At 39.0% G+C, this 19564-nt stretch overlaps 1 long non-coding RNA gene across 1 annotated transcript in view; it reads left to right on the top strand.

Moving 5' to 3' along the window:
* Positions 1-19564, top strand: part of LOC120491557 (uncharacterized) — a 177714-nt gene that overhangs the window by 36770 nt on the left and 121380 nt on the right. The gene's annotated exons all lie outside the window — the stretch shown is intronic.

Genomic DNA, 19564 nt, shown 5'->3' with positions numbered 1-19564 from the left:
CGGCTTTTAACACCCGCAGACCCACACACACATACTGATTTAATCACACAGTGATGAGATATAGACACATGTGCTGACATATATATATATACGTATAAGTGCTTTAAAACTGGAATGTACCAGAACAACTGATCCATTGTATAGTCTCTTTTACACTATATCACTTGAGAGTATTTTTTCCAGGACAGAGTTTTGAGCCATAGGCTTTAATAAAATGTATATTATATTATATTATATTATATTATATTATATTATATTAATATATAATATAATTGTTTGGTTCGATGTGAAGTGGAGTAACCCCTTCAGCCGTTACTTATTCACGATAAAGCACTTGCCTCCAGTACCTTATTGCTATTATAAAATGGTTACCACACAATAAAAATATTAAAGTAAAACAAATATGTAGTAGTGCAACTTTCATGAAGTAAAATCAGTAAAAGCCTTCCTTCCGCTAGAAAAAAAATAGTCCCTGACCTATTGAGAAAAAAAAGCAGTCTAACTTGTCCACTTTAGTCTTGCACTAGTGTGCCACTATAGTATACATGAATGAAAATGTGACTTAAGAAGATTTTCAGCAAATAACTATGTACGTTTAGGTCTGTTTCTCTCACACAGCCATTGAATTTTAATTTGTGAGTGAACTGATGCTATACTCAGCTCTTCCCTCATCCCTGCTCCAATCTCCGGTGGTTTGCAGACGAGGCCTGTGGTGGAGCCGTAATCGGCCCTGCTGATTGGCTGAGCTTCTTGAATGGTTACAGTAGAGGATTCATGTTCAGGTTTGTTTCTGTGCTGAAAATAGGATGATGTAGGCTTGGGAGACATGGGGTCGGATCATATAGCCCATTTCATGTATTATTAACCAGCTGTTCACACTGGCCCACTGCATACTATTGATCATTTCTCTTTAAAACTTACTCTAGTACTTTCATTTTGTGTTTCATATGTGTTCTGATGGCCAAAGAATTAAAAGAACATTGAAACCGTGCTGAGAATATACAGTAAGCCCGAGTGTACACATGCGTAGTGATTTTTTTTGCTCTTTGAACGCTCTCCGTCCATATTCGGCCTGTGGTTGATCAATACAGATGATCAGGTAATATAGAGCCACGGATCCTCGTGGGATTTTAGGTGGGATGTACTGTAGCGTTTTCAAGGTGTCTGTGCCGGGTCAGATGTTGCGGTCCACCTTTAATTAGCCAAGTAACTTCTCAGATTGCGCAAAACTCGACACCGCCGGGCCACTCTCGCTGGGCCGGGACAGAGGAGGTGTTGCCGCCCCCGAACCACACCAGGAAGTCTGTGTTCATGTTCTACGTTTCGAGTGCTTTGACACTCACCTTGCGAGGAGGTTTGAAAATCAATGCCGACAGAGGTGCGGCGTCGTGTTTGCCAGTTAATAAGCTGGAGGAGAAGAACAAAGCGCCCCGCTTTCCTTTGAATTCAGATGAGAAAACTCCTCACCGCTGTAATCTCGCACATCAAATATTCATATGGGAAAAATGAGTATGCATCAGCGATTATGCTTTCAGATTTACTCAACGATGGATACAGGCCTGTGCTTGTCTATATGGCTAAGTCAAGTATTGACATTTTTTTTTTTTCGAATAAATGAGTTTATTGCTTTTTAATAACTGTATATATTTGAAATTGAGGAAAGAGGAACTTTGCCAGAGAAAATGACTTGAGTTGTGATTTAACACAAACAAGAATTACAATTTGACTAATCAACCCAGTCAATCATTTGAAGCAATGATATCAGTGTTTTCCTGCTGCCGAAGATCATCAGTAATGCTCAGAGACATGGATGCTCTAACTTCAAACATTTTTACAGCTCATAAACACAGGGGAAAATAGGAGGACATGTTCCATTGACATTTTTATGCAAAAAATCAGCTTTTTGGGAGCTTGACAGACATAATGACTATGAAACTTCTAGATTTTGTTTTTGGATAGAAAAGGTTGTCATGCTTTTCACATATGTGACATTGTTGCAGCTCCTCTCTTCCCAGTCTGTCAGTAACGCTCTGTGTGTGTTTCCCAAAAGCATTGTTAGCCAATGGCTGCATGTTCCAACACCAATTTGGTGTTTCCCGAAATCATCGTTCCAATGAACATTTGCAAACGGCATCGTAAAGTGGTTGGAACGACAGCTCTCCACCTGTGGTCAGAAGCAGAGTTTGTGAACTCTATGTGAACTCTATAAATGAGCAAAATAAGCAAGCTGACAAATATATCTTATTGTACATACAAATGTAATTTACGTCTTTTAGTTTATTACGAGATTTAAAGCGTCATTTTTAGTGCTTATGTGCTCTCTACACTCTTAGAAGAAATGGTTCCATCCCCCGCTTCATATATGGAACTCCAAAATGGTTCTATATAGAACCATTTTTTTGGTAAAAGGTTCTATTGGCCAAGTATGGAACCCCTGGGTTCTGGGAACCCTTTTTTAAGAGTGTATAGAACCTTTTAGGGGTTCCAAATACGTAGCGCTGATAGAACCTTTTGAGGTTCTATATAGAACCTTTTATTATGAGAGTGTTGGCTACGTAAGAACGAGTCTATGATTGAATCTGGAAATAAAGTGAAATAACTGAGAAAAATGAGAAATATTCCTCAGATGACATGTCTGTAATGCATAGCAAAATATTTAGCATTAATTCCATCTCAAACAGATTCATTAAAAGTAGAGGTAGACCGATTAATCGGCCAATTTTTGGCATTTTTTAACATAACCGGCATCGGCCAATATCCAAGTATATCAAGCCGATTATTAGGTCTGTGGGCAGCCTAGTGTTGTCGTGGAACACGTGTTTGACGCACGCTGCCGCTAGAGTCATTTTCAGGACATTTTTTGAGAGGATAAAATGTTTTTGTTGAGAAAGTTTGTCTATGTTAAGTAATTATTATTTCTTTTACATTTTATCTTTCAAATAGAGGTTAAAAACCAAGCAAATATCGGCCAAATATCGTTGGATGTATACGCATTGTCAAAAGCGTCACTATATGACAGCCTAGAATGAGAATAATAATATCTTTATTGTCCACCAGGGTGGAAAATTGTCTTTGGCTCAACCAGAATAAATATACAGACATATAAAACACAGTCTTAAAAACACACAGATCACAAGTTCATAAAAAAAAAAAAAAAATGCGTTGTTATTACTCCACCACCTGTAACATCATTAACCAATTACTGTAAAGCATAATCCTGTAAAAAAACGGTAAACTATGCCAGCTGTAGTTGCCAGCATCATACCGTAAAAATACGGTGTGTTACTGTTTTGAAATTACAATACAGTATAAAACTTTAATTTAGCTATATGCTCTAACACAAAAACAGTAACACACATAGTTACGGTATGATGCTGGCAACCACAGCTGCCAATAGTTTACCGTTTTTTTCACAGGATTATTTTTACAATCAATTTGCGACAATATGGTTTCGGCAAACAGTTGTGGCTAGCAAGTTAATTTCTTAAGCGGCTATGTTGTTGAACGGGAAACACCCCTGTTTAATTACTGTCTCTATGAAGCCCCTCCTCCTGAAAAGCACAATGCTCTGATTGGCCGTCTGGACCAGTGCTTTGTGATTCAACATACTATTAACTAGACTCAACCTTTATTTGTGTATGCATTAGGCTGGGATTATTTAAATGAGAAATACTGAGGTGTTTGTTCCCGGAAGAAAACTCAAGGCTACAATGGAGGCGTGTCAGGGAGTTCAGAAACATTGACACTTTGGATTGACTTTGTGCTTTGTAACTTCACAGACCCTTTTCATGATCAAACAGCAACATTACTAATGTTCATTGTTTTGAGTGGTTTACTACTGGTTTAAACATCCTAACTGTCCATTCTGATGACATGTGACTCAGCATGGAGATCTTGTGTCTGCTGTCATGGAGAGAAATGCCATTACTGGGATCGTCTGACAGTTGGAGAGGCTGTTCCTCTGGGTTCGGTCTGTATTAACACTCCCCTGTTTGTTTAATTCTTTTAATCTGCTGCCGGGCTCCATGGGGTGTGTCTGATTAGTCTAATTAATTTACCGAGCAATTAGAAACAGTAGAAGTGGGCTAACAGAGCATTGCGTGAGTTTGTGTAAATTGAACTCAATTTGCTGGTTGCCTCAATTAAACCTGCTTGTGCCTTTCAAGGGAATATCAATCCACACACACACACACAAACCTGAACCCAAATAGAGACTCTACCCTTTCTTTTTGTGCTACTCATCAGGATGTGTGCCATTCTAAATTAATTAGCAGTAGATTTATTTTTTTTTGAATATTAAAAATTATAAAATTGGAATGAAATTAAAAGTTTTTTTTAATACTTTTGTTTAGCAAGGACACATTAAACTGATCAAATATGGCAGTAAAGACGTTTACATTGTTACAAAATATTTCTACTTCAAATAAAAAAAATTCTTTTGCACTTTAAAGAATCCTGAAAAAAAGTATCGTTTCCACAAAAAAAATATTAAGCATATATTAAGCAATATTGAATTTCTAATAACATTTCAAAAATATTACTGTTTTTACTGTATTTTTGATTCAGGCTTGATGAAATCTTGCCAACCGCAAACTTTTAAGTGGTGTATATGTCTGAAAACAAAAAAATTGAATCTGTTTTTAAAAATTGTTTGGACTTGATCGTCTAAAAACAATAAAATATCAATAGTACACATCAAGGGATTAAACAGGCATAATTAGTCGATATTAACTACATTGTTATGTATGCTTTGTCACTTGTATTGAAATCTCTCTGCTCTGTATTGAATTTATTTGAAATGCAATTTAAATGCAAAGTTTAATTCAAATTCACACTCAGAAACAGAATAAGAGTGACTTTTCACCCAACCAGACACACGCACACACACGCATAAACAGTTCGCTCTCATCCTTGTGCTGCCACATTAGCGAGGGGGCGTTTCTCTCCAGCTAATTAGAGCAAAGAGGTGTGATCTGGTTTTTCAATTAAGGCACATGCTCTGAACACTCCCGAACGATTTCACCCCCTCCTCCCGTCTCAGGGCAGGGTACGAGGGTGGCAGCCTTGCCAAACGTGCAGGGGTAATTAAAGGTGAAGAGCGCGTCTCACACCAGGCCTGTTTAAGGGTTAATGAGGCCTGGGCTGCCCCCCAGCCGAGAAGGGGGCGGGGTTGAGACCCGGAGCTGCCCCGCTTCAAGAGGAGAACCACCCATAGGGGTTCTCTTTGAAGTGTCAGAAGGTCCCCCTTGTTCTGGGTGGCGGGTGTTTCATTTGTCTGAGTGGCAAATAAAAAATTGATGAAGCTGCCAGGAGTTCTCTCCGCCCCCTCGCTCTGACTCAAACACACACACCCACGCCCCCGACATTATTCACAGATTATCCGACCCCTCCTTCTCACCCCCTAATGACCCCCACGAAACCCAGTCAGAGTGACAATGGAGTTAGCGACGTTACGTGTTGTTGCGAGATGGAGAGCTTCTTCTGAAGGTGTCCCATCCTGTAAAAGTCCATTAGATAGAAGCTGGATGTTTTACCCATTATTTGTTCTGGAACTTCTCCAGTCTTGGATGTTGCGTTGTGACTTTCATTCGTCGCTTGGATTGTGACTGTTGTATGTGGAATGATGCTCTAATTTTGGGCCCATGGGGAAAAGTCTTTATTGGCCCTTTTGTGTTGCTGCTGTATTATATGTCAGCATTGGCAGCACTCTCCATGGTCCATCTGCTCATGGCCAGTGGGGATCATTCATGTGAAGCCCATAATAGAAACAAAGAGCACTAAACAGTGAAACTATGGGCGGTACTTGTCTTTCAAGAAATATTTACGATTTTTTTAAAAACAATAAACAAGTGAGATATTGCATTTTAAGATTTTTAACCATACTGATTATCTGCATTGTTAGATTTATAATGAATCTCTTTTAAACTATAGTAACAAACAAATATGAAGAGTTGCATTGATAAGAAAGCCATTGCTTGACTTCTACAGAAACCATAGAATTTCTGCAGATTTAGTACATCCTTCATTCAAAGAGGTTTTGGATGGATGGATGGATGGATGGATGGATGGATGGATGGATGGATGGAAGGATGGATGGATATTTATAGATGGACGGATGGATGGATATTTATGGATTGATGGATGGATGGAAGGAAGGAAGGATGGATGGATATTTATGGGTGGTTGGATGGATGGATGTTTATGAATGGATGAAAATTTATGGATTAAGGGATGCATGGATGGATGGATATTTATGGATGGATGGATGGATGGATGTTTATGGATTGATTGATTTATGGATGGAAGAATGGATGTTTATGGATTGATAGATGGATGGATGGATGTTTATGGATGGATGTTTATGGATTGATAGATGGATGGATGGATAGATGGATGGATGTTTCTGGATGGATGGATATTTATGGATGGATGGATGTTTATGGATGGATGGAAGGATGGATGGATATTTATGGATTGATGGATGGATGTTTATGGATGGATGGATGGATGGATGGATGGATGTTTATGGATGGATGTTTATGGATTGAGATGGATGGATGGATTGATTAATGTTTATGGATGGATGGAAGGATGGATGGATATTTATGGATTGATGGATGGATGTTTATGGATGGATGGATGGATGTTTATGGATGGATGTTTATGGATTGAGATGGATGGATGGATTGATTAATGTTTATGGATGGATGGAAGGATGGATGGATGGATATTTATGGATTGATGGATGGATGTTTATGGATGGATGGATATTGATGGATGGATGGATGTTTATGGATTGATTGATGGATGGATGTTTATGGATGGATGGATGTTTATGGATTGATTGATATATGGATGGATGGATGTTTATGGATGGATGGATGGATGTTGATGGATGCTTATGGATGGATGGATGGATGGATGGGTGTTTATGGGTGGATGGATGGATGAATATTTATGGATGGATGGAAGGAAGGATGGATGAATGTTGATGGATGTTTATGGATGGATGGATGGATGCTTATGGATGGATGGATGGATGCTTATGGATGGATGGATGTTTATGGGTGGGTGGATGGATGGATGAATGTTTATGGATGGATGGAAGGAAGGATGGAAGGATGTTTTTGGATGGATGGATAGAAGAATGAGCTGGATGAGATGGATGATGGATAGATAGATTGATTAACATATATCAAGTTCATGTTTCCTTCATCTGAAATAATGTGCATTTTTTTCTCTTGCTTTTCACATCGATTATGGTCTAAAAGTTTGAGAAGCACATTATCATGTCCGTGCAATGCTATAATCCATTACCGTCCAAGTCAGCTGACTGAACATTTCATTAGGGGCACCAGAGACCTTCTAATTTCATTCCCATCCACTTTGTGGAAATCCAGAAATGTTATTATGTGCGGCAGTATATCAAACATCTCATAGCAGCTATTTATTTCTTCTTCATTCACTTAAGTGACACGGAGCCCGCTGAGCGTAATTGTTTTAGGTCTGCATTTGGACTGGATATGAATAAATCATTTGTCTTCTGTAGTGTTTTTAAATTACGCCCTCAATGGCGACTCCATCACGGTACCTGTCTGTGTGACTCCTGCAGTAATGATTCAGGCAAAGACAGCGTCCAGCTTGTTTGAAGGAAGTTTGAAGGAAGGAAATTGGTTTGAGGAAGAGTTCATGCGTCAAATTCAAATGCTGCCGGAGCGCTCATATTTGACTAACATCTCTAATCATATACTTTAATTACTGAGCAGTTTGAATCATGAGTTTTCGATACGAAGACCTGAATTAGGCTGCATGTGAAGTGGAAACCCTTTGAACCATTTCAGTTATGAGAAGTGCCTCGAGAACAGCAGGAAATTCAGACACAGGTAGAGAAGACTAATGTGGGGTCTGACCAAATGAGAACAATAAGTGTGGCAAAATGATGAAGGATAATAATGATAGCTGAGAGTGAATCTTTAGACAAGCCTATATGTTCCTTTTTAAGTTAGGAAGAAATCGATTTGTGGCCAAAAATGACGTACGATTGAAAAAAAAAAAGCAATTTAGCATTCATTCTTGAACGTTGTGCTTCTAAAGGTTATAACGGGACAGTCACTGAAATAGGTGTAATATTATGTATGTGTGTGTGTGTTGAATCTGTAAATGAATATATGTGGATGTGGAATGGCTGTCCTCTACATGGCGTTCCCTGATAATTGGAGAAGGCTGTGCTGTTTGATCTATGTGATGAATAGATGATGAGATCTTTATGAAATCAGTCAAGCAGGGTTTCGTGGCTGCGCTCTGAGCCTGGTTCTCGCTCTCGCGTTTGTGATTCGGGGCCGTCTGCCTCTCGGGGTCCCGCCGGAGAAAAGACCCCAGGGGAGACGCGAGCGGTCACCGGGGGTCAAGTTTATGGGTAATGATATATCAGCCGGGCGTATTTAAGGCTTTGCTAATTCTGCTCTCAATTATGGGCCCCCCGTCCGTCCCCTGGCCCCTCCACGCACTGAAGCCCCACAATCAATTTGGAGAGGGTGTTGCTGTGAGATGTGCTTTACAGGGAAATGACAGGACGCTTATGCTGCAAATAAGAGCCAGCCCAGCCCAGATGGGTTCTCTCTCTCTCTCTCTCTCCTCTGAGAGAGTGGAAGAGATTGGCAAAAGTGGGGATTGTCCAAGAGGAAAGGGAACATTGCATGTGGAAATGTTCCCAACAATTAGATGCATATTGAGTAGTAGTGCGAGACATCACCTTCAGCTCAATTTATAATGTGTTGAAATAAACATTGGGTATTACCATACTACTTGTTTATTTGCAGTATGCAGTCAGCTCTTTGTATACTTTGCCCAGTACAGGTATGCAAATTTTACAAAACAAGAGCTCAGTCTATCTATTCATCTTCTCCCTGACGAGACAATCTGTCTATCTGTCGGTTGTTCTATCTATCTATCTATCTATCTATCTATCTATCTATCTATCTATCTATCTATCTATCTATCTATCTATCTATCTATCTATCTATCTATCTATCTATCTATCTATCTATCTATCTATCTATCTATCTGTCTGTCGGTCGGTCGGTCGGTCGGTCGGTCGGTCGGTCGGTCGGTCTGTCTGTCTGTCTGTCTGTCTGTCTGTCTGTCCATCGGTTGTTCTATCTATCTATCTATCTGTCTGTCTGTCTGTCTGTCTGTCTGTCCATCGGTTGATCTATCTATCTATCTATCTATCTATCTATCTATCTATCTATCTATCTATCTATCTATCTATCTATCTATCTATCTATCTGTCTGTCTGTCTGTCTGTCTGTCTGTCTGTCTGTCTGTCTGTCTATCTATCTATCTATCTATTTGTCTGTCTGTCTGTCTGTCCATCGGTTGATCTATCTATCTATCTATCTATCTATCTATCTATCTATCTATCTATCTATCTATCTATCTATCTATCTATCTATCTATCTATCTATCTATCTATCTATCTATCTATCTATCTATCTATCTATCTATCTATCTATCTATCGTCTGTCTGTGTGTCTTTCTGTCTGTCTTTCTGTCTCTCTGTCCATCGGTTGTTCTATCTATCTATCTATCTATCTATCTATCTATCTATCTGTCTGTCTGTCTGTCTGTCTGTCTGTCTGTCTGTCTGTCTTTCTGTCTTTCTGTGTCTCTGTACATCGGTTGCTCTATCTATCTATCAATGTATCTATCTATCTATGTATCTATCTATCTATCTATCTATCTATCTATCTATCTATCTATCTATCTGTCTGTCTGTCTGTCTGTCTGTCTGTCTATCTATCTATCTATCTATCTATCTGTCTGTCTGTCTGTCTGTCTGTCTGTCTGTCTGTCTGTCTTTCTGTCTTTCTGTGTCTCTGTACATCGGTTGCTCTATCTATCTATCTATCTATCTATCTATCTATCTATCTATCTATCTATCTATCTATCTATCTATCTATCTATCTATCTATCTATCTATCTGTCTGTCTGTCTGTCTGTCTGTCTGTCTGTCTGTCTGTCTGTCTGTCTGTCTGTCTGTCTGTCTGTCTGTCTGTCTATCTATCTATCTATCTATCTATCTATCTATCTCTTTCCGTCTGTCCATCTCACTACTGTATTCTACCCAGTATGCATTAGTACACTAGTATTTCATTGCAAACAGAGAAATTCACCTTAGCAGAAAATAAGACATGCAATATCAATCCTGTCTTTAGAACAGAGTAATGTTTCAGTTCATGTTTCGACTGAGAGTGACGTCTGTTCTGATTGCTCTAAATGATGTAGAAGCCAAGAGCTGGTGTAGCACACTCACTCCTCTCTGTGTAATTGAGCACGGAGCATTTCTTCCCAAACTCATCCGAATTCTTAAACAGCCCGATGTGACACTCATACCAGTTCAACAAGCTTCCTAATCTGCTCCTCGGCACAGGAATGTCACAACCGCTTCCGCAGGGTAGAGAAATAGACAGACGTCAAGTATAGCATGTGTGTGTGTTTTTGTGAAACAGAAAAGCAGGTGAGACAACGAGACAGAGGGAAGGAGAGAGATATGTTTTGTAGGTTGGGATGATCTGAATGGTTTATAACTCTAAAAGGGGGGATAATTTTTTAGGAAAAGGTATTACTCGTTTAACTCACCAGCACTCAATCAGTTAGCCTGCAGTAACTACTTTAACATTAAGCTTTGTATTAGTGTATAACCTGTAGTGTTTTCGAATTACCATGCTTTCCACCCTCATATCCCCCTGAGACAAGAGATTTATGTATTTTTTGTCTGGAAAAAATCCTCCGATGACGCAATAATCGTCATTTTGCGTCATCGGACAATTTTTTGTCCGGAGGCTAAAGACTACAGTCAGTAGTCGGGTCTGTCCCGCATGTCCTCAACCCGCCCATAGAGGGCGATCTCACTCACAGTATGAACACATAGTGTCAGCCATCTTTTTTGGAAGCTAAGCTAACAGGCTCTTGTTCTGTGGAGAAAGCTGAGTAGTTGGGGTTACCATCCTCTTTTTCACGGACATGTCCGGCCGTCGCTGTCCGGGATTCAGCTTTTGCTTTCTGCAGTCGCCATTCATCGTTTACATGCACAGCTTTTGTTTCGATCCAACAGAATTAATTCGATTGGTGAATCTGAATGTCGTGTTTACATGAACGCTAAACAAGTGATCGTTTGATGTGTGTTTTAACATTGCTAAGAAAATTCCCGCTCCTCCGTTAGAGATACGAGACCGGTGCGTCTCACAGGTGTCGCTCATCTGCAATCACGCCACCGGCCTCGCGCCGTTCTCCCGTGCCCCTCATTTGTCCCGCTCGCCACAGTAAACATAATGAATGGCGACTGTAGAACGCAAAAGCCGAATCCCGGACATTTTGGGCGATCTCGAAACACATTTTTGGGCAGACTCATCACGGGTCACCTAACCCTAAAAAAAAATATTTAAAATAATAATAATAATAATAATAATAATTTGTAAAGGATTATCAGTTGTTGTCATTTTTGTGTGTTAAAGAACATCTTTAATTTATCCAAGCTGAATAGTCCATCCCCATAGTATATCACAACACCATAGAAACTCGTCCACAAGGTCAAGAATCAGAGAGAGAGAGAGAGAGAAACCCCTGCAAATGTGAAGGAAAGAGAAACATAACAAGCATCTGTCAGTTGTGGACGCTTCACTCCTGACAGCCTCTCTTCTGAATGCTTCTTATCAGCTGAGCTTTCTTCTGTGAAGCCGGAGAGTTTTCCAGCCTTCTGACAGTGCTTACAGACCAACAGAACTCATCAGGTGTGTGTGTGTGTGTGTGTGTGTGCTGTCTCTCTGGCAGACGCTTTAGATCAGCAGGCTGTCTTTACTGCGTGTGTGACAGGAGAGCCGGCCTGATCAATACCCACTCCTGGCACCGAACACCCCTCACCCCTCACCCCCCTCGGCCCGGCATGCCCTGCTCTTAATGATATGTGTCCTCCTCATGCCCTGCGGCCAGAGACCCTGGATAACCCCCCACCACACACACACACACACACACACACACACAAAACAAACACACTGAAAGGATAGTGGATAAAGTCACTTATTTCTCACCTCGTGCACATATTTCTTTACAGGAAGCCGTTTTGTAACAAGACAAGATGCATGTTTATAATTCAAATAATTTATCTGTTTATCTGACATCTCTATGCATCCATCCATCAATCCATCCATCCATCCATCCATCCATCCATCCATCCATCCATCCATCCATCCATCCATCCATCCATCCATCCATCCATCCATCCATCCATCCATCCATCCATCCATCCATCCATCCATCCATCCATCCATCCATCCATCCATCCATCCATCCATCCATCCATCCATCCATCTATCTATCTATCCATCCATCCATCCATCCATCCATCCATCCATCCATCCATCTATCATCTGGATATCTATCTATCTATCTATCTATCTATCTATCTATCTATCTATCTATCTATCTATCTATCTATCTATCTATCTATCTATCTATCTATCTATCCATCTATCCATCCATCCATCCATCCATCCATCCATCTGGATATCTATCAGTCTGTCTATCTATCCATCTATCCATCCACCTATCATATCTATCTTTCTGTCTATATCTGTATATCTCTCTGTCTGTCTTTCTGTCTATACTTCTCTCTGTCAGCCTGTCTATCTATCTATCTATCTATCTATCTATCTATCTATCTATCTATCTATCTATCTATCTATCTATCTATCTATCTATCTATCTATCTATCTATCTATCTGTCTGTCTATATATCTATCTATCTATGTTTGTGTGTCTGTTTGTCTGTCTATCTATCTATAATCTATCTATCTTTCTACAATACTCTCTATCATTCTATTTTTATATTATTCAGTCTGTCATTCTATCTACAGCATCCATCCATCCTTGTTTTTTTATTTATTAATTATCATGTATGCAATTGTTGTGTTTGTTTTCATTCATACAGTATGTCATACTGCAATATGACTATAATGAAGAATGGTGACCAGTGACCAACTAGAAACAAATTCTAAATAAATTATAATATATATTCACATACATTTAACCTGAAAAAAAATATTTAAAAAACGTACAGTATCAACTACCCATTTTCCAGCTATCTGTGACTGATAGACAAATACATATGAATACATGCATAGACCAATTATTCCAGAGGGTGATTTTGAAATTGGTCCCCTGGTTCAGATTCTACACAGAGAGTCCACACATTCAACACAGAGCGTCAAAAACACTGTGTGACATTTCAGTTCAAAGCCTTGTTCTTTCCTCTGGTTCAGAATGGATTGTTATCGCACACAGTAACCCACCCTGTGATAATTATCGTCAATAATTTATGCAGGCGGGCAGTAGATGGTGTTTTTTAAATGGGGTTGCTGTCTGCAGTCGTGCTCTGGCTGCTCCTGCTCATTTAGCTGGCTTTAATGTGCCATCTACCATTATCTATATGAGTCTGCTGTGCTTGTTTTTCACCGCTGTAGTTTTGTGCAAAGGGGCCGTTTTTTTCCTACCCTCTCTCTCTCTCTCTTTCCCTCCCTCCTTTCTCTCAGACTCTCTCTGGCTTTTTCTCTTTTGTGTTTTTCCTCTTTGTGCCTCCATGTCACCCTTGTTACTTCACTGTCCCTCTGTTTTTCTCCTTCTCACACTCTCTGTTCACCCTTTTACACATAAAACTATACATTTAGAAAACTGTATGATGTTTTAATACCATGGCCATACTATATTTTTTGATATGTACCATGGTTATACTTTCTAATGCTGTAGAAATTGCATCAAAATAAATAAATAATCATCCTACTGAGTATCTTTGGGTTTGATTTTTAATAAAAAAATATTAATGTTAACACACCAAAACTATGTTCAAGATACATTATCTGAAAAAAGCATATAGGAGGTTGAGATATTTTTACTGGAAATAGCCGTTTTAGCCGTTACTTGTCGTAATTGCATTCATCCAATTAGAGAGCTCTGCAATTCAGTTCTTAGGAACAATAACAATTAGAGAGCTCTTCAATTCAATTATTACTGGTAACAATCATTATTAAAGAGCTTTTGAATTCAGTTCTTAGTAAAAATGCAATTACGACGAGTAGCGCTGAGAACATTTTAACCCACAATTCATAAAGAATGATTTTTTTTGTTATTTTTTTTCAGTGTGATGATGATGATTATCGGCCGATGCGGATATCAAAATGTTTAAATATTGACCATACCTCATCTTTTTGAGTCTTTTCCACACTTTATTCAGTGTTTGCCTTCTTTGAGATGCATTGAAAGTGTTCATACGCTTGTGGACTGACACACACACATATAATGTTAGTCTGATAAATTGATGGTGGTTTGTGCTCTTACCTCAACAGAGCTGTTTTCTGCTCAGATCTCTAGTGGTGTATTTGTCTGTTTCTGGCGTTCAAGCGAATGTGTTCGTCTTGTTTTCCTGTGTTCTTCTGTACTGCGTTTGATGTCTGCTGTAACAGTTTCTCTTCATGAGCGCGCAGGCCCTTTCAGGCAAAGTGTTGATAAAGAAGGAGTGATAGTGGACAAGAAGGCTGTGTTTGAGCTGAAATGAGGGCGAATACATGTCTGAGGGTTTGCTGGCTCTCACTCTCGAGATGTGCTGAGGTTCCTGTTGTCAGCCCGGGCAAAACGAGAGCGATTCTGCCAGCTTGCTGCACGCATTGTGCTGACAAAGACTTTATGACAAAAGACACACGTTTTTTAGCTGCCTAAGAGAAGCGTTAGCTGGAGGGAACGTCTGTTTACGTTGAAGAAATGGAGCGAACGCAAGAAAGAAAGAGAGAGGCAAAACATGAAAGCTTGTTTTCCCGCGTAAACCCACCAGTTGCACATCAGTCGGTATTAACGCGAGAGACGTTTTCGTAAAAGAGAAGACGTACGGCGTTGCTTTCAGGCCCTTTTTGTTGTCATTTTTTTTTAAATTAGTGGCTCTTCAAATCTCACCGTTTGTTGCAGCAGAAGTTCCAAGCGAACTCGAGGTTTCATGACATTTCTCTTCCTCCTCGCTTTCACCCATGAAAGAGGCGCTCTCGGATCGTTTTGCCTTCCTTTGGCACAAGGAAAGTTCAGGGTCAGCATTGACTGGAAATGATACACTCTCCCAGGGGAATCTGTGCACTTTCCAAAATGTAAATCGCACCTCAGAAAAGAAGCGCGCTCGTTTATGTGTGTGCGGCTCGCGAGAGTGCGCGCGCCGGCTCCCTGCTGTTCTCTAAGCTAGCGCTGCTCACCTTTAAACAGCACAACAATAATCAATGGGCCGTTATTAATGATAAAAGTCATTTATGTACACAGTTCTGGCCTCCCTCAGGGCTCGGTACGACTTTGTAGTTGTGGAGAAGCATTTGTGCTTGATCTGTGCTCTGTATTGGATTCTTCAGCAGGGCAGCCAGTCTGACTGCGGTCCTCTCCAGAGCACCGGCCCGGCTATCGGCTCGATCGCACCGCGGATTGATCCAACCTTTCAGAAAATATGGATGTGCTCAATGCCAAATGAATTCAGCAGGACGGCTGTAATACGGACGTATCTTTACTTCAACCGTAGTGAACTGAAAATCACTGAGGCAAAATGTTTGATTATATTGACTGGAAATGAGATGGTCTCCGTTCCTCTCAAACTCACAGGACATTTGCTTTCTAACAGGAGAGATATGGATTATCGGTATCAGGGGAGATAAATCTCGCCTCTCTGAAAATATCATCGGATTCCAAAACACAGAAAAGGACGCCGTTCGAAATATTAAGTGTAGGGACATTAAACTTTTAGATTGGTTCGAAAGCATACTACAAAACTAATGGTGCCTTGTAAGATGTCTTGTTTTGGAGCAAATCTAAAGTGGATTTGCATGTGTTCATCGTTGTGGAGAAGACAATCCCAGAATGCATTGCGATTCTCTTTTCCAAGATGGTGGGGAAAAGTGTCATTCAGTACTGAAAAAATATGGGAAATAATCTACAGTTTTATTCAAATATTTTGTTTTTAATTATTGTGTATCTCCCTGAGAAACACCAAAATCATTAGGAATGATTTGAAAATTGCAAATTACAGGACTTTTCCGAAAGAAAAAAGTTAGGTCAATAAGATTTTTTTTATTGTTATTATTATTATTATTATTATTATTTTTACGAAATTACTATTCAGCGAAGATCCATTAAATTGATCAAAAGGGACAGTAAGACATTCATAATGTTATAAAACAATCTTATTTCAAATAAATGCTTTGAATTTTCTTTTAAAAAAATTAAAAATTAAAAATTGTGGTTTCCACAAAAAATATTAAGCCGCACAACTGTTTTCGACATTGATAATAATAAGAAATGTTTCTTGAACATATTAGAAGGATTTCTGAAGGATCATGTGACACTGAAGACAAAATCCAGCTATGCCATATCAAGAATAAATTTCTTTTTTTAAATATCTTACAATAGAAAAGAGTTATTTTAAATTTGAATAATATTTCACAATATTACTTGACTGAATTAATATTTTTTATCAAATAAGTGCAACCCTTGTGGGCTTAAAAGACTTGGAACACTTGTTCAATATCTTATTAATTCAATTATCTAATCAACCAATCACATGGCAGCTGCTTCAATGCATTTAGGGGTGTGGTCCTGGTCAAGACAATCTCCTGAACTCCAAACTGAATGTTGCCTGGTCTGATGAGTCTCGATTTCTGTTAACACATTCAGATGGTAGAGTCACAATTTGGCGTAACAGAATGAGAACATGGATCCATCATGCCTTGTTACCACTGTGCAGGCTGGTGGTGGTGGTGTAATGGTGTGTGGGATGTTTTCTTGGCACACTTTAGGCCCCTTAGTGCCAATTGGGCATCATTTACATGCCACGTCCTACCTGAGCATTGTTTCTGACCATGTCCATCCCTGTATCACAAAGCTCGAATCATTTCAAATTGGTTTCTTGAACGTGACATTGAGAAATCTCACATTACGCAGAGCATTTCAAATCACTCATCTACGAAGCTGAGTTAAACAAATGACATACCACAAACCCAGTCTGTGAATATAGAGCAAGTCATGTGATCCACAGGCCTCCAGGTAAAACTAATCAACCAGTTTGTACAACCCCTATTGAGTGCATGGTGTATAAATGAAAACCTATATATAATGAAAAAAAAGAGAAAGAAAGACACTGAAAGGAAATTACACTTGCAGAGCATAAATCATATTAATTATAAGGCAACACCATAATAAGGACTCGTGGAGGGAAAATGAAATGATCAAGGCTCATCTCTTGCTGGAGTTAATGAAAATACTAATTACCTGATGATAAACTGAGAGTGGGGAGAGAGAAAGGGAGCGCATTTGTAGTAATCGAGAGGTAATAAAGTTTCCATTTTATGCTGAGTCATTCTGTTTGACTGGTTAATTGAGCATCGCTGCACAGATTTTATTGGTCAATTACATCCCAGCATCTGATGACTCAAACTGTACCATGCTCAATTATTTATTACTTACTGATTCTTTCGGTCCTGGAATGGATGTTAAATATCCATGATTTTACCACCGAGTAAAGAGTGTCATAAAGCCTCCCTAATCAGAGTAAAATCACTGTAACATGCAATGGGAACAGCAGTGTGATAAAAATACCAACATTCAATTAATAATAATATTCAGAATATATACTAAACAGTTGACATTATGGAACATATTACAAAAAATGTGCCACTTACACTAATATTCAAAAGTTTGTAATGATTTTTCAGTTATGCTCACTGCGGCAGCTTTTATTTAATTGTGTAAATTTATTCAGTAATATTGTGAAATATTATTTCACTTTAAATATTATTACAATTTAAAATTACTGTTTCAAATATATTCGAATATATCAAATATATTTAGAATATATCAAATATATCCTGTGATGCAAACCTGAATTTTGAATATCGTTACTCCAGTCTTCAGTGTCACGTGATCTTTCAGAAATCATTTTAATATGATGATTTGAAATATTGAAATATAAAAATATTTCTGATTATTATTATAAGAGTCTGCTTTATAGCATGATTTTCACTGAGCATTGCTGACGGGTTAGTGCAGTTGACAGTGAGGTTTTCTAGTCCCTGCCTTCAATCAAGAAATACACTGGACTCAATGACACACACACACACACACACCTAGATCATCCCTGCAATCATCACAGGGACCCTCTCATGCTGTCTTTGTTTAATTTGCAGTTAATATCAGATTTTGCCCCATTGATTTCCTCTCTGTGTTTTCACTCTAAATAATTCAGTGACATTCTTCACCTCTCTCTCTCTCTCTCTCTCTCTCTCTCTCTCTCTCTGTATAGTCATTTAATGCTCAATAAGTGGGTTAAAATTGGACAATGGTGGATGGGACCGTTTTGACGTGTGGCGGTGTGGATTTTGTCCCCTTGAGGAGGTGCGTGGATGGGGGTGTCGGGGGCGGTAATATGGGGGAGCTGTGTAAATTTAGACAGACGACAGAGCACCGCAGTCAATCAGAGCAATCAAGACATACATCAATAGCGGTTTCCCCTGTTTGAGCAATGGATAATGGACAGAGACCATGAGAGAGAATATAGTGAGGCTGAAGTCAACGCACACAACAAACAGTGGTGCTCAAAAACTCCTTGTTGTGCCCAATGCATTCAAAAAAATATTACCGTTTAAAGAAAATACGGTATTTTACTGTAAAATGACATTAAACGTCCTATTATATGTTTCAGCGACTTCACACAACAAACAGTGGCGCTCAAAAACTCCTTGTTGTACCCAATGCATTCCAAAATATTACCGGTTAAAGAAAATAAGGTATTTTACTGTAAAATTACAATAAACGTCCTATAAGATGTTACAGCGACTTCACACAATAAACAGTGGCGCTCAAAAACTGCTTGTTGAACCCATTACATTAAAAAAATATTACCGTTTAAAGAAAATAAGGTATTTTACTGTAAAATTACATTAAACGTACTATTAGATGTTTCAGCGACAATAAACAGTGGTGCTCAAAAAGTCCTTGTTGTGCCCATAATAATCAAAAAATATTACCAGTTAATTAAAGAAAATAAGGTATTTTACTGTAAAATGACATTAAACGTCCTATTAGATGTTTCAGCGACTTCACACAACAAACAGTGGCGCTCAAAAACTCCTTGTTGTGCCCAATGCATTCAAAAAAATATTACCAATTAAAGAAAATACGGTATTTTACTGTAAAATGACATTAAACGTCCTATTAGATGTTTGAGCGACTTCACACAAACACCGCTCAAAAACTGCTTGTTGTACACAATGTATCCCACAAAATATTTATATTATGTAGTTTTTCACCATAAAGAGTACTTACCAATTAAAAGGTTTTTACCGTAAGTCTTTTACTGTTAGACTTCATATCATTTTACCTGGTAGTCCATGTCAGACGGTTCACTTATGATGTTGTTGGTGTCAATCTGACCTCTCGTTCTCCTTCATTTCCTGCCCTCACCCTGACAGCTTGATCAGGTCGACCGGCGTTA

This window comes from Pimephales promelas, chromosome 8, assembly GCF_988280905.1.
Source record: "Pimephales promelas chromosome 8, fPimPro1.hap1.1, whole genome shotgun sequence".
Taxonomy (NCBI): domain Eukaryota; kingdom Metazoa; phylum Chordata; class Actinopteri; order Cypriniformes; family Leuciscidae; genus Pimephales; species Pimephales promelas.
The sequence above is the reverse complement of the archived record's forward strand: the minus strand, read 5'-3'. Positions and strand labels throughout refer to the sequence as shown.